General features: G+C 48.3%; 1 protein-coding gene across 3 annotated transcripts in view; it reads left to right on the forward strand.

The window, feature by feature from the left end:
- The first annotated feature begins 210 nt into the window (after positions 1–210).
- CHD7 (chromodomain helicase DNA binding protein 7) overlaps positions 211–26,936 on the forward strand; it is a 187,061-nt gene continuing 160,335 nt past the window's right edge. For all 3 annotated transcript variants that reach the window (XM_061123365.1, XM_061123367.1, XM_061123368.1), the window contains exon 1: positions 211–508. The gene's annotated coding sequence lies outside the window, so the exon portion shown is untranslated. The remainder of the gene's footprint in view (positions 509–26,936) is intronic.

The raw sequence follows: 26,936 nt of genomic DNA on the forward strand, positions 1-26,936 counted from the left end.
CTCCCTCGGCCTCCGCCACCCCGGCCGAATTCTTGCATAAATTATGCCAGGCGCGCCTGACGTCAGGTGGCGGCGCGCGGGCGCGGCGCGGCGCGGAGGGAGCCGGCGGCGGGCGGGCGCGGCCCCGCGGCCTCGGGCGCGCGCGGCGTGCCGGGCGCGCGCAGGCGCTGGCGTGCTGGGGCCGCGGCGGCGGCGGCGGCGGCGGCGGCGGCAGCGGTGGCGGCGGCGGCGGCGCGGGGGTTGAGCCGCGGTAGTGCGGACGCGCTCGTGCTCGGAAACTATCGGATTAAACTTGAATCGAGTGAAATTACACAAAGGAGCGCCGCGGAGGAGGCGGCCTGGGGACCCGGAGACCCTGAAACTCGCCAGAGCCCCGTTCGCCCCCGGCCAACTCCGCGCCCGAGGATCCAGCCCCCTGGCCGCGGCCGCCGAGCCAACTCCGGAGCCCGCTCTGCGTTTTGTTCCCCCCTCGGCACCGGGCGGCGGAGGAGCCCGCCCGCCCGCCCCGGTAAGCGCGAGAGTTCGCCGGGCGCCTCCGGGAGGGGCGGCAGCGGCAGGAAATCGCTCCGGGCGGGGGCCGGGGCCGCGCGAGGAGTTGGGAGCGAGGAGTTGGGCGTGTGCGGGGCGAGGGGCGAGGACGGGCGGGGGCCGGGGCCGGGCGCAGGAGCGCAGCGCCGCCGCCGCGGGGCCCGAACCCGCGCCCCGAGCGCCGCCCGGCGCCCCAACTTTTGCCTGCGTCCGCGGGGCTGGCGGCGGCGGGGGCGCGCGGTCCGGCCGAGGGTCACTTCCTCGCATGTAAATGGCTTTTTGTTGTGCTGCCGGCCGTGGGGGGGGGGGGGGGGGACGGGGGACAGGAGGGAGCGTGTCTGCGCGCGGGGGAGCGCGAGCGCGTTTCCTCCCGCCGGCGCCGAGCACGAGTTGCCGGCTCCATTCGGAAGAAAAAGGAAGGAGGAAAAGTTGGGCTGCAACTCCAGTGCGAGTGGGCGATGGGCGCGCGGGCGCGGGGCGGCTGAGCGGCGGCGGCTCGGGGACGGCGGCGACCCCCGCCCCCCGCCCGGGACCGACCACGCCGCGCTCTTCGGGAGCGGCGGCCGCACCGGCGCGAACAAAGTGCGTCCCTCCCGGCGCGGCGGCGCCGCCGGCCCGCGCGGGGACGGCCACCGGGCGAGGTGGGTCGGCGGCGGGGAAAGTGCGCGGGGCGCCGCGTGGGGCGGGGGCGGCGCGAACACGCGGCGCGGGGGGCGTCCCGAGCCCGGCCGGTGCCGGCCGCGGGCGCGGAGTTGCGAGCCCGGAGCCGGGGGGCTCCCGGGGCTCCCCAAGTTCGCGAGGAGGAGAAGAAAGGGAGCGGGGCCGAGGCGGGCGCGGGGCGGCGCGGCGAGGAGGGGACCCCACCTTGCCGAGCTGGCCGGGCCAACGGCGGCGGCGGCGGCTGCATAATAGCGACTTTAAGCCCCCGGAGGCAACTCGGCTCCCCCACCCCTGAGCCTCCCGGGGGTCAGCGCCCGCGGGGGGGGAGGTCACTAGGTGGCCCCTGAGGTGGCTCGGATGGGCTCTGACCCCGCAGAGATCCGCGGCTCGGAGCGTGAACGGTCGAAGTGGCTGGAGGCCAAGCGGTCAGCGGGGAGAGGAAGGAGGGCGGCGGGGGACGCGTTGTTTGTTTGGTCGGCACCGGGGACGGGGCTCGCCGGGGGTGCAGGGGCGCGGGCACCCGGTGGGCTGCCGTGCGGGGCGGCCGCGTCGGCGCGGGGCGAGCGCCGCCCGGGGGAGGGGGCAGGGCGGCGATCCCGGGCGCGGGGGTGGGGGGGGGGGGGTCGGGAGGCTGCGGGGAAGGAGCCGCCGGCCCCGAGCAGCCATCATTACCGAGCCGCCTTTCTCCGGATGGCTGCGCCTCGAGGAGCCCCGCGCCGTGGGAGCGCACCCCGAACTCCCGGCCGGCCGCCCGCTTTGTGAGCGCCCCCGGGGAGCGGCCGGGCGGGGAGTGCCTCTGCTACCGGGCGGCCGGTTTTCCCGGAGGTCACTTTTAGAGATTGTTCACGCCTCGATTTTAAACTAGTTTTTTCCCCCCTCTTCTGAACAGACAATGGACAAAAGAAAAGTGGCAATCCACATGGAGACTTTGCTTTTGAATTGCTAGAATTAGATACACTATCCAGCTCGCCACTTGCTAAGTATACTTTCTAGTTTCCCATTGTATATTACCTCGCCGTCGATTTAGAGAACTCATCTTGAAATGTGTCCATCCTCTGGGCTTGATTTCGCAGCTGTATTAAATATTTTCATTTATTTCTAAAGGATTATGTGAAGGCCCTGATTTTTATTTTCAGAAAATTGTAATTCACGCTGTCTTTGCAGTGGGCAGCACCTTTCAAAGAGGTGGAGTGTGTGCTCTCCCCCCCCCCCCCATCCCCCCAATTCTCTCCCGATAAGGGGAGGGGGGAGTACTCCCTAAACGTAATAATCAAATAGTTTTAAAAAAAAAAAAAAGGCAAAACCAAACAAACTTCTCTTTATTTCCTCACAGATCTATTCTGACGATGGCAAAAAGAAAAAAAAATCGTAGTGGTAGTGACTGTGATCTTAGCAGCATGGGAACCCGATTTATTCCAGTTAAAATTCCATTTAGGTAGTAGCAACGTGTGATCGTAGGTAATTCTTATTTCAGAGATAACTCGAGCAGTGATTCTCCGAAGTTGAACCCTCCTCCCAGCCCCCGGAGTGCGACATCTGTCGCGGAGTGTTTTTGTCTTGCTGTTGCACAACAGAAGCCCTCCAGTCTTTACCCTAAAATGGCAGCTTTCATTTGACTGGGGCCCATTCATTGACAATGATAATAAAGAGGCTGAAAGCTAGATGCTTGGGGCACGGAGCAGGACTGGGTTTGCCTTTCTAGGTGCTAGTAAGTGGGAGACATTTTATGTCTTCCAGATTTGCTCAGGAAAAGTTTCTTTTTCCTGAAAAATCTGGACTGTGGAAAAAAGTTACAAAGTAAACAGAATTTGGAAGTGGAAAGGGACTTGCAGCAAATTTTAGAAACTTAAGTTTTCTTGTTTCACCAAATAGTGAAATTATGACATCTTCCCTTCCCCCTTGGTAACCAGATCAAGGGAGGTAATGAATTTTTGTGAGGCTTGTAACAGGTGAATTTCATCACTATAACACTCAAGAATTGTTTTCTAGCACTTTAGACTTCATTATTTATAGTCTGCTGATATTTTCTATTTTTTTTTCCTCCCTCTGCGCAAATCAGTAAATTGAAGCTTGGTGAATTCTAGGTTTTTCAGGATTCAAATGTGTTTCTTGGTAAGAAAAGAATAATAATAATAATAAAGGGACTGGTATATGAATTCCAAACTCTAATTATACTGGTTTAATCAGTGAAATTATTTTTGACTCAGTTAAAATAATTGCTTCCTTTTCTATGTCTTAAGGTGGAAGTTAGGATAGAGAGGTCGTTTATAGGTGATGGTGATAGTTAAAAACTCAAACATTATTTTCCTCTTTCGAGGAAAAAATAACAGTTTTCTCCAAGTTGAGAATATATAAGTTGAGTTTAAAATAACAGATCTTGTAACTTGGTTTTGAAACAGTACTTTCATAGATTCTCCTGTACTTGGTCTAGTTGTTAATCACTTTGGCTTACAGGACTATTTCCAGAACTTTTCCACCAGAGTATAGAGTTAAAATGAATACCATGGGGAGTATGTGTATAAAACTGTATCAAAGAAATGTTACACGTTTTTCTTCATACAGATGCAGTCAATAATGTATTACCTGTAGTATATTTTTTAAGCCATTAGGTCAAAAGAAAAAACGCATTTTTCATCTATGAGAAAATAGAGTGCTTAGGTATACATGCCATGTAACCCGTGAGAGCAATCTCAGTGCCAAGGTTAGAGTAGGCATTTCAAACCTGGATGGAAAGCATTTTATTCCCTGTGCTTGAGAAAGTTGGCCTGTCGTACAGTCAGCATTCATTTGGTTACTTTGGATTCAGTAATCACTAGTGAGTTTTCACTGTGTAAAAAGACAGATAAAAGGCAATGCTTTCCCTCAGAGGGTTCACTGTCTAGCAGGAGAGGGCCTTTTAAAGGTGCACAGATACCCACGTTTAACTTTCAAGGTCAACTTTGGAGGTAATAGTTATTCATCTTTTATTATCCATACATGGCCATCTTATAAACATCTACTATAAATAAGGCATCACAAGAATAAACATGCTTAGTCAGGGCTGAGCATTTAAAAAATGATTGACTTCAAAAAATGACCCTTAAAATTTCAGCTTTGAAATAAAATGATTTAATTCCAGTATTCAGATGGTTTCTAGATGTAAACAAACTAGCACTTGGATAGATCACATAGCTAAATTAACTGGAGGTAGGAAGGGACATTTGGGGATGATGTTAGGAACATACTGGCCCTATGTGATTCTTTAATTGTCTTTTTCATTCACAAGGACACATTTGTATATCTTTAAAAGGGTATTCTTTTTATGCCCTTTTAGAAATTGAGAATTTTGTGTTGTATCTTTCCAGGTTTCTCAAACCGTTATGGTTTGGAACGATAAAATTTTCCTTTTTCTCTGGAAAACTTTGTAATTCTTAGTTTTTTGTGTTTTTAAAGAAACTGACATTCAGAGATGATGGATGATGTTAAAATATAAAAGAAATTGGGAATAAGTGATCACTTAATTTTTCTACCAAAAAAATGAAGATGTAGTGATTTAATTTGGGTATTACTCAGATTGGGTTGCAATTATGGCAGAAGCCCAGAGCTGATCTTGGTGGTAGTTAAGAGTGGGGAAAGTAATTAAAAACACTACTGCCATTCTTTTATATTTAAATTCTATCAGTATATTAAAATTCTTAAATGAAACCACACCTGTGTGATAAAAATAATAAACAGGAAAGCACAATGATATTGTCAAGTAGAAATTCGTCTTGTGATCATTAGTGAATCTTTGGATATTTAGAGCATGAGGACCTTGCAGAGCTAGTCGAACTTTCTCGTTTTACAGATTAAGAAACTGAAGCCCAGAGAGATTAATTAAAGGAGCCGCCTCTGGCTGGCCACCCGGTTACTGCTGGGCAGTCTCGGTCATGGTTGTCTTGCTGGCGCCTAGCTGGGCGCTGCTGCAGGGAGATGCTGGGTTGGTCCTTGCTGGATGACAGAGTTGGTTCTGGAAGGGTCTAGCTCTCTTCCTACTTATATCTGACTCTGAAGCACCTTTTGGCTTAAAAACCCTATAACCCATGCTACCAGAGCTCTTAAAGGTGTTCCTAAATCAACAATATTGTGTTTGTCTCTACTGTGTAGTGGTTTGGAGGTTTTTTGGGGGGTCGGGTAAGGGGAGGTATGATTACGCATCTAGAGAAAGGTACAGAAAAATTATTCCAAGATTTGATTACTGTTTTCTCTTGAGAAGCATGTATTCCTTACCATAATTAGATTCTTATATCTTTTAACTCATGTTAGGTGACTGCAAACATGATTGTGTTTTTCTTAGTGAAGTATTTTTGGAGGGTTTTGTCTTGTTTTTACTTCAAAAAGTAAAAACTTACCTTGTTAAAAATGAAAATAGCATAGAACAGTAATGAAGAAGGATTACTGGGTAGTAGGAGGCTGACTGGTCCCTTGGCCCGTTTGCTTGTGATCACGTGGCATCAGAGATGCTTGCTGTCTTCCATGGTCCTTTCGGCCTCTCACTACTGCTGTAGGTGCTAGGCTCAGCTTGAGTGGCTGGTGGCTGGAACTGTGATCGGTTTTCTGTTTCATCTGTTTTCTTGTTCATTGATTCAAGTACTTATTGGGTACCTGTTACCTACAAGGTGCTGGGCTGTACCTGAGTTAGGAATATAATACATGAGAAGACATAGGAGACCCATGTGAAAGAGAAATAGAACTGCCACAGCGTCGTAGGTGCTTTGTGCTGGATGCCGGGAGGAGGGACGAACACTTGTTAGGTCTTAGGAGTGGCTTCAGCACTGCCGTCCAAGTGGTGGTAGAAGAAGGGGGCTCACCTGGAGGGTGGCAGCACATCTGAGGTCTACAGAGAGCGGCCAGATGACACCTAAGAGGTAGGCAGAGGCCAGCTTGGGCGGGGCTTACGGGATCTGGAATTTGGGATTAAAAAAAAAAAGCAACAGAGCCACCGATGAGTGCAAAGCAGTGCTTGACATGAGCAGGCTTGTGTTTTGAAGGCTGAACTGGCGGGTGGGGCAGAGGAGGGAGACTCAGGATGTTCCCCCTGGTGGTGAAGGAGCAGTGGTTTGGACTGGACTGGTGACCCTAGGGAGGGAGAAGTGGAGAGGTTGGAGAAATATTTAGGAGGCTCGCTGGATTGGACTTGAAGATAGATTTGTTCTCAGGGAGAGGAAGGGGTCAGGGAATGTAGGTGTTCTGGTGTGTTCCAGGCGTGGCTGGTGGGCTGGTGATGCTGCTCACTGAGGTGGGGGGCACCTGGTAGGGCCAGGTCTGAGGAGGAAGTTCCTGGGTTCTCATCGCCTGTGACTGAGGGGGCCGATAATGGACCATGAAACCGCTGTCTCAGCCTTCTTTCCATTGCTAGCGGCATTCTAAAACTTTCCAAAACAGTCTGCTAGCTTCCCCCCAAAGATGGAGGTATACGGTGAGCCCGCCAGGAGACCTGACGGAGAGGGGAGCTTTGTTGCTGCCTCCTCTGTGGCACTCTGCTTGTTACCTGTTGAAAAGGACTTTGCTTGCTCATTCAGAGAGGAGAACCCCTCCAGAAAGCAGACTTTGCCACATTTTGTTCTTCTGTCTCCACATTCTGGTGGCTGCTTTGTGTTGCTAGTTACGTATTGGGATGAGGTCCTTGGTCTCCCAGCAGTAGCTGGTGGGTGTCATAGTTAGCTCTGGTTGAATTTTAGGAGCTGGTTGCAGCCATATGTGGGTGTGGTAGAAATGAATACAGTACTTAGTGGAGGGAAATACCATCCTTGGTCTGAACACTTAACCTGCTCTGGGTGGGGAAGGAGGGAGTATGTATAAACTAGTTTAATGTATCTTAAAAGTCACTTTGCTCAGTTATTATAAAAAATTGTTGTTCAGTCACTCAGTCGTGTATAAGTCTTTGCGATCCCATGGACTGCAGCTTGCCAGGCTTCCCTGTTCTTCACCGTCTCCTGGAGTTTGCTCAAACTAGCATGATTGGTAGCAAATGAGAAGGCCATTTCCTTCTCCAGGGGATCTTCCCAACTCAGGGATCCAACCTGGGCCTCCTGCATTGCAGACAGATTCTTTACCATCTGAGCCACCAGGAAAGAGGTACTAATTGATAAATCCAGAAGTGTTTTGAAGTTTCTGAGAAAAAGTATGAAAAGCCTGAACATTTATCTTGAAACAGTTTTTTTTTTTTTGAGGGAAGTGTTTGTATTTGATGTGTGTGTTTATAGAGTAGTGGTATTGTTGTTTAGTCTCTAAGTTGTGTCTGACTCTTTTGTGACCCCATGGATTTAGCCCACCAGGCTCCTTTGTCCATGGGATTTTCTAGGCAAGAATACTGGAGTGGTTTGCCGTTCCCTTCTCCAGGGGATCTTCCAGACCCAGGGATCGAACCCGAGTCTCCTGCAAGTCCAGTGTCACCCGTTTATTTTTGTTACAGGTCCAGCTTTGGTCTTGGTGTGCAGAGAGGTCCTTCCTGAGTCTCGTTGTCTTTGGTTGGGGTTCATTTCAAAGATGCTCTGCCTGACGCCGGTCCTCACAAGCCTTTTGGTACCACTGTGACTCCATCCCAGCTTCACCAGGGCCCGCCCCGCCTCCTCTGAGGTGGGCATGATTGTCCTTTGCAGGTTTTTCAGGGACTTGCCTTAGCTGTAGGGGCTGCTCCATCTGCAGGTTTTGCTCTCTCCTCTAATAGTCTTTTGGAATTGTTTGGATACATTTAAACTTTAGGGGCAGTAATGTTCCCATGTGGTGAAATAGTATAGAAATGCTGGGCATGCTGACTTCAGGTGGACTTGGCTGGCGACCCTACAACAGTTTTTATTTCTAACCCTAGTTCTTCGCCTGGTTAGTTTCAAACATTTCAAAAAACCTTTAAAAATACATTGTCTGGCTTGTTCCCACCAACAGTATATTGGTTTAAGAAACCGTTGCCTTTCTAAAGGTGCGTACATGACACTGGATGTAGGGTTGTGCCGTGTGGCCTCCAGTGGAAGAATAAAGGGGATGTTATCCCCACTCCCAGCCCCCACCCCAGCTTTAGCCTGTGTGTCCTCAGCATGGGGTGGGCAGAGAGCCGCAGCCACTGTGCATGGGGCCTGGGTAGCCACACCAAGCCTTTGTGCGGGGAAAGGCAGGGAGATGACGTGCGTGCAGTTCTGACATGTGAGGGACTCTCCCTGGGATCCTCCACTCACACGTCAGAGGTCTCTACACCGTATTTGTGGCTCATCTGATAAAAGGGTACATCGTTCCTCAGTTAATTTCCCCCTCTTTCTTTGGCAAGTTAGAGACTGCTTTAAATGATTAAAGAATCCACTTTGTTCTCTCTGTCTTTCTGAAAGAAGCCATAAACACTTCAGAGTTGGTCCTTTGATATTTAAAACATAATTAGCAAAAGTACATATTATTTTAACACATGTAAAAAGAATGGTCCTCTCTACCATGATTCTAAGCCAGCAAGTAGCAAGAAGCCTCTTATAGAATTACAAGTCTGCCTTATTTTCCAAGCCAGGCCTGTCCTGGCACTAGGTGAAGAATAAAATCAATTGGAACACAGGTGTACAATCAGCGTATGCCTTAGTTGTGATGTATTTTAAAGTGTGTGGGTCTAGAAATTACTTTATTTATGGATAGGACTAATAATGGATTGTAACTGTTAAGCCTGGATCCTCAAGGTGAACTTTTCTTTTTTAAACATCTCTCTCACAGTGTTTTATATTCTTGTATACTTGACCTTGTTTGTGCTTGGGATTTTGCTTTGGCCAATTGCAGGTGTATTGATCTTGTCAGAAAAATCATGCAGACTCATCTGGAGAATGTAAAAATCTTGATTAAATTAGGAAACTGTCTATTTTCTCTGTTAGCTGTGTGATCAACTGAAATAGTGCAGAAATAACCCATCAGCATTAAAGATATCATTAATCACCATAACAACTAACTAGCAGTTGATTTTTGAGCATTTCCAATCATGTAGGGCTTCCCCAGTGGTGCAGTGGTAAAGAATCCTCCTGCCAATGCAGGAGACATGAGTTCGATTCCTGGGTAGAGAAGATCCCCTGGAGGAGCAAGTGGCAACCCACTCTAGTATTCTTGCCTGGGAAATCCCATAGACAGAGAAGCCTGGCGGGCTATAGTCCATGGGGTCACAGAGTTGGACGCGACTGAACATGCATGTGCGTGTGTGCACACACACAGTCAGATAGGCAGTTGCTAAGTGTTTCGCTTACTCATTAGAGCAGCTCTAGGACGGGGTCCCCAACCCCTCTGGTCCTTGGCTTGTTAGGAGTCGGGCCGCATAGCAGGAAGTGAGTAGTGGGCCAGCTGGCAAAGCTTCATATGTTGCTCCCCATCACCCACGTTACTGATGAGCCATCACCCCCACTCTTTGCCCAGGGCCCATGGAAAAACTATCCTCTGTGGAGCCAGTCCCTGGTGCAAAAAGGCTGGGGACCACTGCTCTAGGAAATAGAATGTTTACCCCCATTTTACAGATTGGATGCTTGGACTGAGAGGTTAAATTGCCCAGAAGCACACATAACTCTAGTGTATGTTGGAGGAGGATTTTTTTAAAAAATAATATTTATTTATTTGGCCATGCTGGGTCTTTGCTGCGGTACATGGATCTTTGAGCCTCATTGCCGCACGTGGGATCTTTAGTTACAGCTTTCGAACTGTCAGTTGCAGCATGTGGGATCTAGTTCCCTGACCAGCGGTCGAACCCAGGATCCCTATTTTGGGACCATGGAGACTTAGCCACTGGACCATCAGGGAAGTCCCTGGAGGAGGATTTTGAAGTTCACCAGTCTCCAGAATCTGTATTTGTGATCCATCACCAGGCTCATACCACTGCTGCCTTAATAGATAAAAGTGCATTAGAGATGCCAGCAAAGCCCTGTAATCCTGTGTCTCCTGGCGGCTCAGGGTTTTCTGGTCACACTCGCTCTTTTTGTGCATGCTATACTTGGAGTGAGGGAGCGTATATTAATATCTTGGGATGTCTTGACTCCCAAGATGACCGGGTTCCACGCCTTGCAGCATCATACCCTGCCTGTCCCGTGAAGACACTGAGAGCAGTTGTTCTCCAGCAAGGTTTATTCTATGGTGGCCGAGAACTTGAGTTGTGCCATCAGACGGATCAGCTCAGTGAATGATGAAACTGGGAATAATAAGTCTCCACCAGCCAGGGTTAAGGCGGAAGATGGCGTGAGATGCTTCAGCTTCAGGCACTTGGTATAGCTTATGGCATATTTATTGAGAAGTCACTAATAGCTGACTCTTGGTCGTTGAATTTATCAAACCATGTGCCTTGGTTTTCTTTTTCACTTAAAAAGCCCCCATAATCCTGAGTCATGAGAGGCCCACTGTGGAGTCCAGCTGAATGGTTTGCCTCAGGAGTCGCCATCATACTTCACAGATGTGTGCCTGTGTCCAGGTACAGAACTAGTTGTTGTTCCCCTGCACAGAGGGGACTTGGATATCCCAGGTGCTGACGATGCTGCCTTTGAGGGAGCAGTCCCTTCCTGGCTTTGGGAATTCCTTCTGCTGGCTGAGCCTTGGTTGTCTCGCCAGAGACCCCGTCATTTCTTCTTTTCCCCAAACCTGCAGTTCTCCAAAGCTGTGGGCACACTCCATCGGCTCTGGCGTGAACGAACCTCCCAGTGTAGACCAGAGAGGCACAGGGTGTTCTCAGAACCTGTAACTCTAGATCCTTGAGCCTCTGAACGTTGGAGTTAGCCCCAGATTCTGTCTTTTGCTTAAGAAGGAGACAAGAAGGAATCTAAAATAAGAGTAGATTCAGGGTGGGGTCTAGGACAGGAGTAGCTGCTGTTAACAGAAAATGAGAAGGTTCCTTGCCCCTGGAAACGTGAGGCTCTGGGGTTGGCTTCCTTGGTATCCCACTGCTGTCAGGACTGGCAAGGTGGTGCATTGATGGCTTTCATTTTACTTCATTCCTTTTTATTTTCCTTTAAAAGTGACTCCTAAGGGAAAATGAGATGGGGCAGAGTGGAAAGAGTTGACAGACATGGGCCTGTGGAAGTTCCCCGTATTCTTCGGTCCTTAACTGCAGGGTTAAAAACTTGTGGAAGCTTCTTGAGTCACGCGGACTTTTAAGAGCTTGACCTCCATAGCTACCATGTATGGAGCGTGGGCTTCATGTGAGTTTGCATTTTGCTAATAACCCGTGTACTTCATTAACTGTTGTCCCTGATGACAGAAGTAGGATTAATCAAAACGGTGAGGTGGGAACAGTAATTGCCATTTTGTAGGTGACAAAATGGAGATTTAGAGATTGTTTAATGCATGGTGCAGTTGGGACTCAGAACAGGTTTGTTTAAAAGCCTGTGGTGTGACCCTCTCTGCAGAAAGTGCTTGGGATGGGTGGTCACATTGGAATGATCTTGGCCTCGGAAAGTCCGGAACAGCGTCTATCAAGACGTGCACACCTGTGCTTTCGAGGCCCGGCTCCCCGAGCCACACTAAGAGGCCCAGAGCTGCCCATGAATGGCTAATAGTCAGGGGGGCGTCTTTTCCTCCTCACAAGTCATATCTTATCAATTGCGAACACTTTCCACCTAAAAGACACTCACTCATTGTGAGACTCACTAGTGTTCCACCCTGTTTTTGTTTATCAGTCCAAAACGTGACCAACCACAGAGTATTCAGCTTGCTACAGAACTGGCCGTTTCTTTCCAGTGTTTATCCAAGATGTATTCATTCACATGGACTTCCCAGGTGGCGCAGTGGTAGAGAACCCACTTGCCAGTGCAGGAGATTCTAGAGACATTAAGGTTCCATCCCTGTGTTGGGAAGATCTCCTGGAGGAGGAAGTGGCAACTCACTCCAGTATTCTTGCCTGGGAAACTTCATGGACAGAGGAGCCTGGTGGTCCAGGTGGTCCACCTGGTCACAAAGAGACACACATGTGCACACGTGTGCTAAGTTGCTTCAGTCATTTCTGATTCTTTGCCACCCTGTAGACTGTAGCCCACCAGGCTCCTCTGTCCATGGGATTCTCCAAGCAAGGATAGTGAAATGGGTTGCCATGCCCTCATCTAGGGGATCTTTCCGACCCAGGGATTGAACCCTCATATCTTATGTCTCCTGCATTGGCAGGCGGGTTCTTTACCACGAACCTCCCATTAAAACTTGGAAGTTTTGCTCTTTTTGGTGCACTTAGAATTTCAGTTTTTTTTTTTTTTTTATTGTGCTTTGTTTCATAGAGCTAGGTTTATCACCAGAATTAGCATTTTAAGGTTTCCATTTTCCCCTCATTAGAAGACAAACAAAATCCAGGTTGGTATTGAAAGCAAATTTTAAGCTTACAAGGAACTGCATAGCTACTGTGGGCCAGTGAGAGCCATTCTGTTTAGCTGCCGAGGTCTGGCAGGAAAGGAGAACTGTCTCATGTCCGTCAGATGCTTAGTAGGGATGCACCGCTGTGATGCAGTCAGGTAATTTCCCACGTGGTTCACCCTGTGGGTGGTGACACAGCTGTGCCTGGATTGCTAGCAGGCAGGCATTGTCACCATAGACTAGCTGAGAAACCTAGCGTTTGTCTCCGTGTGGACGGAAGGAGATGTACTGCCTGAAGATCTGCACAGAAGCCTGGCTTTTGCTGATGGTGTGGTGACATCGGGGACTGACGGTCAGTCTCTGACTGTATGTAGCTCAGGCTTTTCAGAACTTGAAGAAATGCCCACATCACCGGTGTTATCCTTTACGGATCACTACCACCGTAATAATAACATTAAGAAGAAGAATATCCTCACTGGGCAAACCTGAAAATGACTCAACTACCTGTGCCTTCTCTAAACAAGACCGCTTGAGCCAGCTGTTGAATTTGGAACATAATCTGATTTGTGTCACCTACCAGCTCCAGGCTAGGGGTGAGAAAATGGGTCTATTTATTCAAAGCATTATAGCATTCACTCATATCCTTATGAGATTTTCTTGTGTGTCTCTTAACTCTTCCAATATTCTGTTGTGTGAAAGGAAACCCCGCTTTTCCTTTCCTTATCGTTTTTGAGACAGGTGCATAGAGACTGAAGTCCCTCATTCCCAGGCAGAAAAGCTAACAAAGTATGTGGTGGATTTTGAGGAGGAGGGAGCACCTTCTCAGCAACGTCCTCCCCTCCCTTCTACCCGCCAGGATTCACAGGGACAAGGTGGTTTTGCAGAATATCCTTTGGCCTTTAAAGAAGAGGAGATGATGAGCAGGACTGAGGTCGCTTTTTCATCTGTTTTCTCCAAGTGACCTGTAGAATGGGTCTATTCACGTGACCTTGAGGCTCTTATATAATTATTTCAAAAGTTCATCTGGTAAAAAGTGATGGGTACAGTAGATATTTATTGGGCCTTAGAATGAACACAATCATCTGGTGGTATGTATGTGATTAGTTACTCAGTTGTGTCCAACTCTTTGCAACCCCTTGGACTGTAGCCTGCCAGGCTCCTCCGTCCATGGGATTTTCCAGGCAAGAATACTGGAGTGGGTTGCCATTTACTTCTCCAGGGGGTCTTCCCACATCTCCTGTGTTGGACACGGACCCTTTACCACTGAGCCACCTGGAAAGCCCCACCGTCAGCTGTGCTGCTTGTTCAAGATGCAGATTCTGGGAGCCCAGTGATTAGCACTCATCACTTTCACTGCCAGGTCTCAGGTTCGATCCCTGGTCAGGGAACTAAGATCCCACAAGCCTTGTGGCGTGTTACAACAATAGCAACAGCAAAATGTAGGTTCTTCAACCCTACATTGGTTTTATTCCTGGATTAAAATCTCTGTGGGCCATCTAGAATCTGAATTTTTATCTTGATGCTTTTGGTATACTCTAAAAGGCCTCACGTTAAGACCAGTATGTTAGTTGTACAGTGAACATACCATGGAGATACAGAACAGTTCAGAAAAATGGTAGCATGTATTTTTACAGTATTTTTTTGAGCTTTGCAGGTAATGTTATTCTCTTACATGTGAGTGAGTGAAATGTAGCTGCTGTTTGGGATACCAACTATATCAAGGGCAAAGGTGGACACATGGTTGAGCTTGGGAGCATAGTCTCCCTTAAAGGCGGTGAAAGGGATGGAGAACAGCATGTGTTGTGTTTACTCATTAAATTGTATTTTCATTTCTGCCACAGAATGATTAGAAACTTGTTTTACGTGTAGTTCCAGTTTACATGGTGTGATTAGTGAGTGGATTTAGGGGACTTCACCAGCGGTCCAGTGGTTATGACTCTGCCCTTCCAGTGCAGAGGGGGGTGGGTTCGATCCTTGGCTGGGGAACTAAGATCCAGCATGTTGCGTGGCCAAAAAAATTAAATTAAAAAATTATTAAAAAAAAAAAAGTGAGTGATTATTACTACTTGGGGGCAGCCCGTTCCAAGGCGGTGTTATTTCCAAGGGCAGCTCAGACGTGAACGGTGAGAGTCGGGTGGCAGATCATCCGGTGGACTCGGCAGTGTCCAGCTCCATGGGACCCAGGTGCTCCCACAGGAGGTGATGGGAAGCAGCTTCTGGCCTTTTTCTCAGCCCTCCTCCTCCCTTCCTTTCCAGTTTCTTCCTCACTACCTGCCCCATCCTCTTGCCCCACCGCCTCCCTGGGCCTCGACTGGGAGGCTCTGTCAGGGTCCTGGGCCTTCCTCGACTCTTCCTGCTGCTTCCTGAACGCAGCCAGTGTCCTTCTGAAGGCTCCCATCTCGGCTTCTCTAGGGCCCTGCTCAGACCCACAGCTCCAGATCCTATTTCCAGGTGATTAGCTCTAAAACTATTTTTATTACCAGTATCTTCCCCCAAGCTTCTGTTCTTCATCTTCGCAGCCTCTCTGAACCCGGAGTCTTCCCAGCACCGCCTCCTTCCTGCTTGAAGCCCTGGCCTCTCAGCCCCACCAGGGGGGAACTACACGTAAAACAAGTTTCTAATCATTCTGTGGCAGAAATGAAAATACAATTTAATGAGTAAACACAACACATGCTGTTCTCCATCCCTTTCACCGCCTTTAAGGGAGACTATGCTCCCAAGCTCAACCATGTGTCCACCTTTGCCCTTGATATAGTTGGTATCCCAAACAGCAGCTACATTTCACTCACTCACATGTAAGAGAATAACATTACCTGCAAAGCTCAAAAAAATACTGTAAAAATACATGCTACCATTTTTCTGAACTGTTCTGTATCTCCATGGTATGTTCACTGTACAACTAACATACTGGTCTTAACGTGTGCTCCGTGCCACCCTGCATCCCGGCCGCCTCTCAACCTCTGCGGGCTCCTCCGAGTCCAGGGGGCTCCACACCCTTGGGTTCTGGCGTCCTGGCTTCTTTGACTGCACTGCACCCTCAGGACACTCGCCTGCCCGTTAGCACACAGCGCCAGGCCCGCTGAGCCCTGGCCGTCCTTGTCCTCGTCGTCTGCGCTGGAGGAGACAGCCGCCTGCCCTCTCTGCTCCCGGCGTTCTCCTTCATTCCTTCCTGGGGCAGCTGGCAGCCTGGCTGCGGGTCTGGAAGCTCCCAGGCTCCCACAGAGGGGTCCTGCTCATCACCTTCAAGTGCAGTGGGGCTGATGGGTTTAAAGTCGAGACTTTTGGGGTGGGGGGTGAGGTTTCCCTGTGCCTGTGCCCCCGCCACCTCCCCAGTGACAAGTGGTTCCAGCCACAGCTGGCTGTCCCCCAGCAGGTTCAGAGCGTGAGTGGGAAGAAGAGGTGAGAATTCCGCCTCAGACCCCATTCCCATGTCCCTGGTGTCCAGCCGGAAGGCCTTTTCCCTGGTTGCTGTGTCCTGACTAGGTACTTAAGATGCCCTGTGGTCTGTCTCATGATCTTCAGGTTAGCCCAGGAATGTCTGTAAGATATGATCTTGTGTTGAGGGAAAACTATTAAACTGGCAACTGAAATCCTTTTGTGGGAAGTCAGTTGTGCTTGAGCATGGCCTGAGGGACTGGGAGCTTTCAGAAATGGGCCTCCAAGTTCACGACAGAGTGAACTTTCTATACAGGCCTTCCCCAAGTCTGCTGTAGGAACGACTTCAGTGAATGCAAAGACATGGCCAGTAAGGGTGGGGAGTATTCAGCGGTGTTTCCAGTTTCTACCTCTATAGGATAAACGGTGATTTCTGTGTGAGGTTGACTGTGAAGTCTTCTTGGGTTTTGGAAACGTGGATGTGTCTGATAAAAGCTGTTCTTTTATTAACACCTTTCAAAAGATCGGTAAGAATTACAAGCACGCAAATCTTAAGAATATTCTTGCTGACTTTTGGGGATGCCACTAATGTTTGCGAAGTGGTGCTCCTGGAAAATTGTAACTGTGCTGAGTTCTGCAGGAGATCTAAAACTGCCGAGCGCGGCTGGGAGGTGCCGGGTCGCACACCTGTGACACGGAGCAGGCCAGTGCCGTGTATAGTCAGGTGCTGCAGAGGTGTGATGCTCTCAGTGGAGGAGGACATCGGCAGATGCGACCTGTGCTGCCTCGTGATAGGCTGGGAGGACTGAGAAATGACAGGAGCAGAGTCACAGAGGTACAGGCAGGCCAGGCTGCCAGGGCAAGCTGGAGGGCTGGGCAGGGATTGCGCCCCAGGGAGAGGGGCACCCTGCTGCACACCCGCCCTCCTCCCGAGCTCGGGGAGGGTCCGAGGTGGCCGGGGGGAGAGGGCAGGGGATGGACAGACAGGGTTGAGGGTGGACGGTGGTGAAGTTGGTGAAATTGAAATAGTGGTGAAATTGGTGACATGCATTTGCACTAAGTGGGGGAAATGGCATGGTTAGTTTGGCAATGTGTGAGGGTTGGTGGTTGAAGAGGGACTGGAGGTGAAAAGTCAGCAGTAGAACTCTACCAGGGGCGGGGGATTGAAAGGTAGGGTGGGGGGGTGAAACCGGTGGGAGATGAGAGGACCAGTCCTGCCAGGGGCCAGCGCCCACCTGAGAATGGCTTGGAAGCCTCTTTTCAGGAGAACCAAGGTTTGATGTTTTGAACTTAGATTAGATCCAAAAATAGGAAACATTTGAGGAGGGTGAGATGTATGAAAAGATAAAAAGATCACTTTAGAAAGCTTCCAAAAATAAAGCTACATCGCTCATGAAGTTGTACCACTAGCAAGCCAAAAAAATATCAAAATAGTAAACCCCCCCTCCTGGCTTTTTAAATTAAAGTCAGTGTCTTATGAAAATGATTTTGGAACTGTTTTCACATGTAGTTTGACTTTATTTCTTTAAATGTCCTTACTACTTGGGCACAGCATAATGTGAAAGAGTTCTGTAGGATTGTTCATATTGCTTTTTCAGAATCAAAATGGCACGTTGGAAGTTAGGGAATTTGTAAAAGTCTACACAGTTATTACACACGGATGTTGATCTGTTCACTGGGGTCACGCTTTCTTCTGAGTATGTGTTCCGACTTTTGGAAGACCTGCCTCACTGTGTGTACTTACCTGCTCTGATGGGTGCGTGTGGATCTATTAAAAAGACACATCAGCAAATACGGTAGAGAAACAGCTCTCGCCCATAGAAAAGCAGTAAAGGATGTGGCAGATAATTCATAGAAAGTTTAATGGCCAAAAACATGAAAATTTCCCCAGTTATGAAGTAATAAAAATGCAAATTAAAATGAGAACCTTCCCTCCTTATCAAATTAGCAAGGATTTAAAAAACATTCTTGATGTTGATGGAATGTGGTGAGGCTTGCAGGCTCACCGCTGTCTGGGGTTCGGTGAGGATAAACATTTTGGAAAGTAGCTGGAGATTCCATATTTCCAGACCTTCATGAATAGCCATGCCAGTCGTATCAGTCATCCATCCAAAGGAAAGATCTGCAGTCCAATCAGCTATGATAAGTTAGAGGTCACAGCATTTTGTTCTGACAGTGAGAAGTCTGGAATGGTTTGATTTGTGCTGTGTTCATAAGCTCAAGTGTGATGCAGGTGTTAAAGATCGTGTTTTTGAAAACCATAAAGCCTCAAAGAGTAGAGCACAAAATAATATATTAAGTCTGGCTCCATGTTGATGCAAATTATTACCACAAGCCTAGGGGAAAAAAAAAAAAAAAACTAGGGTAAATACATCAGTTTTAAAAAATAAGTAGTTTCAGGGATTGGCAGTTTCACTTAGTTAAAAGCTCCAATTGCAGTTACACAGGTCAGATTTGAATCCTTGCCTGGCCATTTACTGGCTGTATGAACTTGGATACGTGACTTCATAGCTCTGTGACCACAGGCAAGTTTTAAACTCATGAGACTCAGTTCCTTCGGCTGAGGCTGGGCGGGATGGTGGCAGTGCTCAGCTCCTAGGCCTGTTTTTATTCATGCAGTGATGTCTGGACTACCTCACATAGTGCTTACTGCGTTGTTTGCTCTCCACGAATGTCGACTGAGGGTTGTGTTTATTTTAATTTGTATTTAAAATTTTATTTTAAATATACTTTGATTCATCTTTACATTCAAATTTACATTCTTAAATATTGTCTTAATTTTATACTGAGAGGCACTTTGCATAATCAAGAAAAACAACTGTCACTATGCCGAGAAGCATCTCTTACTCCTGAGGTAGAATGAGGAAGCCTGACAGTTTTCAGTGTTTCCTGGTATAGACAAGAAAATCTTTATCAAGTAATTTCAACTACTTATTTTTCTGAAATTATTACCCCCAAATTTGCCTCTTCCCTTTGTTTTCTGGGTCACCGAGTGGTATTTGGATTATTTTTTTCTATCTTAAATTTTGTTCTGTAGTAAGTTGAATTTATGAGACCCCTGCCTCTTTTTTTTTTTTTTTTTTTAAAGTTTTCTGAAATCCAGGAAAACAAGAATCATCTTTGAAAAAACTTCTGTAGATGAGATCTGAATTTGGTTAGTATTTTTTGTGCCCTTAGCGTTCAGATTACAGTGCTAGCTTCTGTACATCTCACCTAATTGTTTAAATATGTGAGCATGATTTTGATATTGGGGAGGTGGAGGAGAAACCAACCTCCTGAAAGTGTTTGAGCTTGAGTTAAAAGGCTTGCTGTGTCTTGGAGTGAGTCGATGTGTGCAGGTGGGAAGTCTTAAGCATCTGGAACCTTTCTACCTTGGAACTGTGTCTTTTTCACAAAAGAAGCACGCTGAGGTTGCATGCAACCGGGAGAAGCCTTCAGGCTCTATTTTCTTCGAAGGAGGGCAACAGCTTTGCGCTTATAATAAAATAGCTTCAAAGCTTTCGTCTCCTTGAAGTTATGTTACCTTTCATTTATCTCAAACATTCTTTCTTATGTCTTCTATGGCAAACAGAGGAGAATAAGAAAAGGAAAAACAGATTTTTAACACTGTCTCCTAAGTTAATTATGAATAAACGGGTCGATGGTAAAACTTAAACGATAGGATCCGAAATACACACAACCACGTTGTATTACTGTGTTTCATCACACTAAGATGGTGCCAGTTGTAAGACAGGTCCTGTTTCTGACCTGTGGGCATGTGAAGTAGAAGTAGGGTTAGAATCAGTGAAATACAGTAATGAGTGAAAAATGAGAACACCTCCACTTTGCAGTCACTCGTATTTTTCATTTTGTTTACCGAACAAAAAGGAAAGTCGCCTGAATGCTCAGGAGTGGGAACTTAAGCCTCCAGTCTTCAGCAGAAAGATTTCATGGTGCCTGTCACTTGACCCACACCTGGAGCCATCCCCTGCACACCTTGCTGTGCCCCTTGTGAGCAGCATGTACGGCGCAGCCTGGATGGGCTCATGAATCAGGCATTTCAGCATGAAGCTGCGTGGCTACCGGACCTAATGTAAGCAGACAGTGGACCACTTTTTATAGCGTTAATCTGCCAGACTGCTGTCAACACATTGGGTACCATAAAACAGAGTCACCAAGGCTATTCCACAAGGGTGATGCCAAAATCTATTAAAACTCCCAGTAAAACAAGAAACGTGCTGCTTAACCACTGAAAGCCTGACTTGACAAACAATCAAGTATTTGGGTATAGATTCCGAGTTTAGTGCTGGGTTAGTGCCCACGCGCTGCAGATGCAGAATGAATGGATTTTGCTTATGAGTTTAAAAATCTAATTATTCAGCGATAGAAAGCAAGGAAAGGCGGCCTTTCTTTCTTCTTTTTTTGCATCTAGGATAATTTGAGAGGATTTTGCATCAGGTAGTGTGAAGCTAGAATGAAGAGAACGAACATAGGCCCCAAAGGGGACCCAGTATGACAAAGTCAGAGACGCGCTCTCCACCAGCCATAAGAAACAAAAATCTCCAATGAAATTATCACAATGTACAGATTCTTTAAATGCCTAATTGGAGGTCAGATAAGCAGCATGGTGGGAAGATCAGAGCTCTGGAGTCAGCCTGGGTTTAACTACCTTTGGAACCTTGAGCACGTTGCTTAACGCCCAGCCTCAGTTTCCTCATTGATGAGATGGGTTAGAGTAGCACCTGCTTCAGTACCAGCCCCTGATTAAGACCAGCAGTTATTTACACCGTCATGGCTTGCTTTGCTTCTTAGGAAAGAGAATGTGAAAGTGAGAGGTGTAAAGATTTAAGAGCCTCGGTGTCTATTAGTATGACTGTAGAGGTTTCAGATGAAGGGGAGAGAGAACGCCCTTCTGGGCTCTGCAGCGAGCAGTAGACGACTTGAGAGCAGTTAGTTATGAAGGAAACGCTGAGCGTACGATTGTGGCGACGACCTGTAGAGTATGTGCTTCTGATACCTTGGTCGGGGTTTTCTGGATTTCCCCCGTGTCTTGTGGTTGAATAAGGAGTGGTTTTAACATGGTGATGTGGACTTGGGTTATAACGAAGGGAGCAACAGGACAGGGTTCTCTCTGTCTTACACCACAGATTCTTCTCACTTGGGTGATACAAACAATTACTTTAATGTCACCAAAGAATGATGTCCAAGAAGGACTGAGATGATTTCAACATTGCCAAATGTTAATATTTTAACTGGTTTGTTGCTGGTCACCCAGAGGGGAGTCAGGGGCGTGTGATAGATATGTTTTATTACATGATGCTTTTTTAAAAAAAAAGACAAAAAACTAGGATAACCTGTTCAGCTGCAGCCAGCCTTGCGTCTCCCTCCTGGCTATGAAATATGTCCCAGCTTCCCTGCTTCCTTCCTGAGAGCCTTGTCTCTGTTGGATGGGGTGGGGGTGGGGGCATAGAAAACCAGAGTAGGAACTAGGGCAGGACTGTGAGGCACCATCATCTTCTAGGATCGTCCTTCACTTTCTGCTCTTAGTGCATCATGTGTTAGTTGAACTGGGTGTCCCCACCCCCCCTTGTTTATTATTGTTATAGTTTCACAGCCAGAGCTTGTTTTTGTGGAATTATTTTATTATAATTTCATTTATTTTTTCTGTGCTGGGTCTTCATTGCTGCAGGCTTTTCTCTAGCTGTGATGAGCAGGGGCTCCTCTCTAGTTGCTTGCATGGGCTTCTCACCACGGTGGTTTCTCTTGTTGGGATGCACAGGCCCTTGGCTGTGCGGATTCTAGTTGAGGCATGTGGCCTCGGTCGTTGCGGCGCCTGGGCTCCAGAGTGCAGGCTTAGCAGCTGTGGTGCATGGGCTTAGTTGTTCCAAGGCATGTGGGATCTTCGCAGACCAGGGTCAAACCTGTGTCTCCTGCGATGGCAGGCAGATTCTTTACCACTGAGCCACCAGGGAAGCCCTGGAATTATTTTAGATTCCAAACATCCAAGTTTCAGAATATCATTCGGGGGACTTCCCTGGTGGTCCAGTGGCTACGACTCTGTGCTCCCAGTGCTGGGGGCCAGGTTTTGATCCCTGGTCAGGGAACTAGATCCCACATGCTGTAACTATGTCATTAGGAGTAAAGCTAAAGACTGAATCGATACCTGGTGATTGCTGGCCTTAGGCTCTTTCCAGTCGTACTGGCAGCTTTCACCTTCACACGTGTGTCTGGGATGTTTCTAGAAGCTTACCACGGCATAGCAGTGACAGCTATAGGAGGTGCACGGCCTTGTCCTTTGGTGCTTGGCATCACAGCGCATTGACCTGATGGAAACCAGGATGAAGACAAGCGGAAACCCAAAGGAATAAGGACCACAGAACGAGGAGACCACTGTGCATGACATCACACGATGGGGTTACACCGCCTCGGGTGGTGAAATAGTTACGGAGACTTAAACACGTGGTCGGCTCCGGGGCTAGTCTCGAGGTCTCGCTTAACCCAACGGAAGGGGTCTACGCACCGGGGAGGTGCAGCCGCCGCCAGCTCTGCTGCTGGTGACCGCCGGAGGCAGTGTCACCTTACAGGTGGGGGCGTGGGCTCTGGAGTCAGAACCTGGTTCTTACGTGGCCCTGGGAAAGCGCCTTGAACTTTGCAGGCTCAGTTCCCGAGGGAGCCAGTGCTGGGTGCACCCAGCAGGACCTGGGGGTGAGGAGGGTGGCGAGGGCCTTCCAGAAGCAGGGGGCTGGCCTCACAGGTTGGAACAGTGTGTTCATTTGACTTGTGAGCTGAGTGAGGTTTGTGGATGATGTCTTTTTGGGCCGGAAAATAATCTGATGGAAAGTGAGGCCGCATGCAGTCATCACCCATCACATGCAGGCAGGTGACTGCATCTCGGCCGGGCCTGCAGACCAAGGCTCAGATGCAGAGTCGTGGTGCACACGCCTTTATCCGCAGCAGCAGCGATACGGGGTTAGCTCCGCCTTGTGAGACAGCCCTGAGTGTGAGGAAGTGCCAGGGAAGGGTCGTCGGGACGGACGAGATCACGGACATGGAGCAGGCCTTCAGTCGTGGGCGTCACCTGCACAAAGTCTGACGTTTCGTCCTCAGCATCTTCATTTCTCTGAAGAAGTGTGAGTCCCTTGAGGCGAAGCAGGTCCTTGTTCCTCCTTCCTCTTTTCTACATAAATTTGGCCCTGTATTTGGGAGTGGATGGGACTTACTCATAATGGAGAGGGTGTTTCTTAAAGGTGACACTGTGGCTTCTCCACAAAGCACTAACTGTCTGATTGTACCAGGGTTCTTCCTGGCATAGTTGTCTATACTGTATAATGGGAGTATATCTTAATATGACTCACTAGGAATAGCTTTTTATCAAGTAATTGCAATTTTTAAAAAGAACTTTATTAGGAGAGGTGGATTTGGTGAGGGGAAACAAAACAGCAGAAAACAGCTCTTCTCTTTGAAAGATATCTGGTTAGGTAACAGCTGTATGTGAATTTAGAAGATATTTTTAACCTTCTTGGGGATTTTTACAAGCGTCTCCCCCACTCTTTTTCGGGGCAGGCAGCGTCACCACTGAGGGTTGTTTGATTTCTCTGCAGAGGATGGCTACCTGCTGCAGGCAGAGGCTGTTTCTGTCTCTTGAGCAAATCCTTCCGCCCCTGGTTGGGCTCTGTGCAGGGTGGGTGGGAGGAGGCCTGTGTTTTCTCCCTTGCAGTGTTGGGTTTTGGAGACCAGGCAAAAAAAAAAGAAAAACCCAGTTCCTCCACTTACCACTTTTGAGATTCAGAGAGTTGCTCGATGGCTTTAATGTCCTCTTCCTCACCTACAAATTATGGGCAGGTACTGCCTTAGGGGTTGTTGTGGGGATTGTGTGTGTGTGTGTGTGTGTGTGTGTGAAGCCCAGTGCTCAGCCCATAGTGAGCACTTTGTAAAATGTTAGTTATTTTCCCCCTATTTTAATGCTAATTTTCCATATGTGTTGGGTATATAATCTCGAAGATACGGGATTTTCTTTTTCCAAATATTACACTTTAGACTGAGTCTCCCCTCTGGTGTCCACCATAGGTTGCTGTATTCACATCACACCTTGACTCTTTTAGCTCTGATTGTGGTTTCCTCTTCAACTTAGCTGTCCCTTCCAACTTCCTAGACCAACTGGAATCTATTGAGTCCACTAACTAAATAAAGCTTTTTATATTAAGACCTCCTAGTGACAAGCACATGGGGAGGAGGAGACTGTGGTTTCAGTTGTAAACTTAAAAACAAAGTCTCTCACCTCAGCCCCTCCCCATCACAGCTTTGCAGTTGCCCGAGATCAGCTCATTCTCTTAGGACCTGGAGCTTCATGGTGAGTCCAGTTACCTGCTTACCTGACCGGTGATGGAGAGGGGTGCTCAGGTGAGGCACAGAGAGATGGGGTTATCCTGCAGTTTCCGCAGAGGATGTGCCGTCCCCTAATTCTGCTGTGAAATGTCTTTGGCCAGTGGACTGGTGATGGTGCTGAAACTCCAGGACGCTTCCCTTCCTCTCCCATTGGTCCAGGTGGGGTTACGGGTAGGAAACAAAAGAAGACAAGGAAACAAAGACAAAAAGTTGTGCTTTCAGCCTCTCCATTACAGTACTTGAATCTTGGACACCGTTTCAGGGTAAGTTCTTGAAATCCTGTTTGGTTAAAACTCTGACCATTGAAATGACAGTCTCTACCCCGTTGGCATCACCAGAGGTCAGAGACAAACTCAGGATGCCCCAGTGACTGGAAGCAGGGCCTTGGCCCTTGTGGTGTTTGTTTAGCTGCATCGTAAAGTTCCCTCTATGTTCTTGTGCACGCGCTGAAGCCTGCCTTGCTCACCCCTCCTGGAAGGGCCGTCCCACCCGTGTTCCTACCACGGGGTGCCACCTTGGTTCCAGTCTCCCAGACCGCCCCCCTTCCCTGCATTGAGTCAGTTCTCCAGCTCCTGCTCTGTCTCCTCTCTGAAACAGCCCATGACCCCTGCCTCTTCCTGCATCTGACTTCATTCTGCCAGATTCATCTTGATCTCAGTCTGTCTCAGCTCCTGGGTCGGCAGTGTGAAATTTCCACTTACCTTTGAAGACTCTCGCCACCCACCCTCCCCTTACCTGACTCTCCTCCGCTCCCATGAGCTCATCTTCACCACCACTGATCTCCTGCTGCTGTCTGATTGGTGCAGTCTTGGGCTCCCTTTCCTCCTGGTTCTCCCCTCTGCTTTTGTAAAAATTGAAGTATAGTGGAATTACAATGTTGTGTTAATGGTTACTGTACAGCATAGTGACTCAGTTATACATACGTGCTGTGCTCAGTCATGTCCCACTCTTTTCGACCCCGTGGACTGTAGCCTGCTAGGCTCCTGTGTCCATGGGGATTCTTCAGGTAAGAATACTGGAGTGTATCGCGATGCCCTCCTCCCGGGGACCTTCCCAACTCAGGGATCGAACCCAGGTCTCCCGCATTGCAGGCGGATTCTTTACCATCTGAGCCATCAGGGAGGCCCCAGTTATACATAAATATATTATATTCTTTTTTATATTCTTTTCCATAATGGTTTATTACAGGATATTGAATATAGTTTGCTGTGTCATACATCAGGACCCCTTTTTTTTCCATTCTGTGTATACCAGTTTGCATCTGCTGATCGCCAAATCCCAATCCAGTCCTCTCCCACCCTCCTCCCTCTTAGCAACTATCAGTCTGTTCTGTGTCCCCAATTCTATTTCTGTTTTATAAATAGGTTCATTTGTGTCATATTTTACATTCCATATATAAATGACATCATATGGTCTTTGTCTTTCTCTTTCTGATCTACTTCACTTAGTAGGATAATCTCTACTTGTGTCCATGTTGCTGCAAATAGCATTCATTTTTCCCCTGTGGCTGAGTAGTATTCCCTTGTATGTATGTACCACATCTTTATTCATTCATCTGTTGTTGGACATTTAGGTTGCTTCCTCGTCTTGGCTGTTGTGACTAGTACTCTTAAGAACGTGGGGGTGTAAATGTCTTTTGAATTATAGTTTTGTCTGGATATATGCTTAGGAGTGGGATTGCTGGAGTGGTGATTCTGTGTTTAGTTTTCTGAGGAACCTCCCCGTACTGTTTTCCACAGCTTACATTCCCACGAATAGTGTAGGTCCCCTCCGCTTTTTAAAACTTACTACACCACGCATCGTAAAGTTTTCCCCTTGTTTGAGTTTCCGCAGTGCTCATATGCTTGATTATATATTTTATCTCCCCCTCCCTAAAGTACTGGCCATAGAATTAGTTGTTTCTTTTAGTTGTTTTATTGGCTGATCCAGAAGAGCAGTTACACTGTTTGTTGTCAGGGCTCTGTGGCCAGCGCTGGGCACACAGAGGTGGGCAGAACGATACCAGGGGCCCATAGCCCGTGGGATGGATGGATATGAAGCAGGAAGCCGCACACACATGTACCTGTAACAGTCGTTTAAAAAAAGAGGAGTGCGTGGTGCTGTGGGGCGGGTCATGGGCGCTTGACTGGGATGCACGACTGGCTCATCCAAGGAAGCTGAGCGTGAGCCGGGGTCCTCCTGCTTGGCCTGAGCCCACCGTCACGCTGTGCTGCACGCAGGTTTGTGGGATTCGAGGGGGTGGGGAGACCACTGCCTAGTCATGAGAGGAAGTGATGATCCCGCCTCGAGTGGTGGGCGTGGATGTGTGGGCAGAGGCAGGTGGGCTGAGGCGGATTTCACAGGTTAACTGGGTAGTTGGGTGGGAGCCATCAGAGGAAGGTGTCTTGGGTGACTCGCGGGCTTCTGGTTCGCCTGCCTGGCCAGCTCACTGGGTGACTGATGACCGTGGGGCCACCCGGGCACCTGGGGTGCCTGTGATGCTAACGAGAAGGCCTTGCTCTAGGGCACGTGGTGGAGTACTGACTGGATCTCCAGACCCACTTGTTCCCGCAGCCCCCTGGGTTGTGAAAGGTCCACACAGTCACACACAGGCTGTAGCAGTCACCACGGGGCAGGCTCACCAGTGTGTTCTCCCGTTCCTTCCAAACCAGGCGACATTCTCTCTCTCTCCTTTTTCTAGAATCAGATGGCAGAGACTTAGCAGGTGGGAAAGATCCGTT

Source organism: Dama dama, chromosome 21, assembly GCF_033118175.1.
Source record: "Dama dama isolate Ldn47 chromosome 21, ASM3311817v1, whole genome shotgun sequence".
NCBI lineage: Eukaryota > Metazoa > Chordata > Mammalia > Artiodactyla > Cervidae > Dama > Dama dama.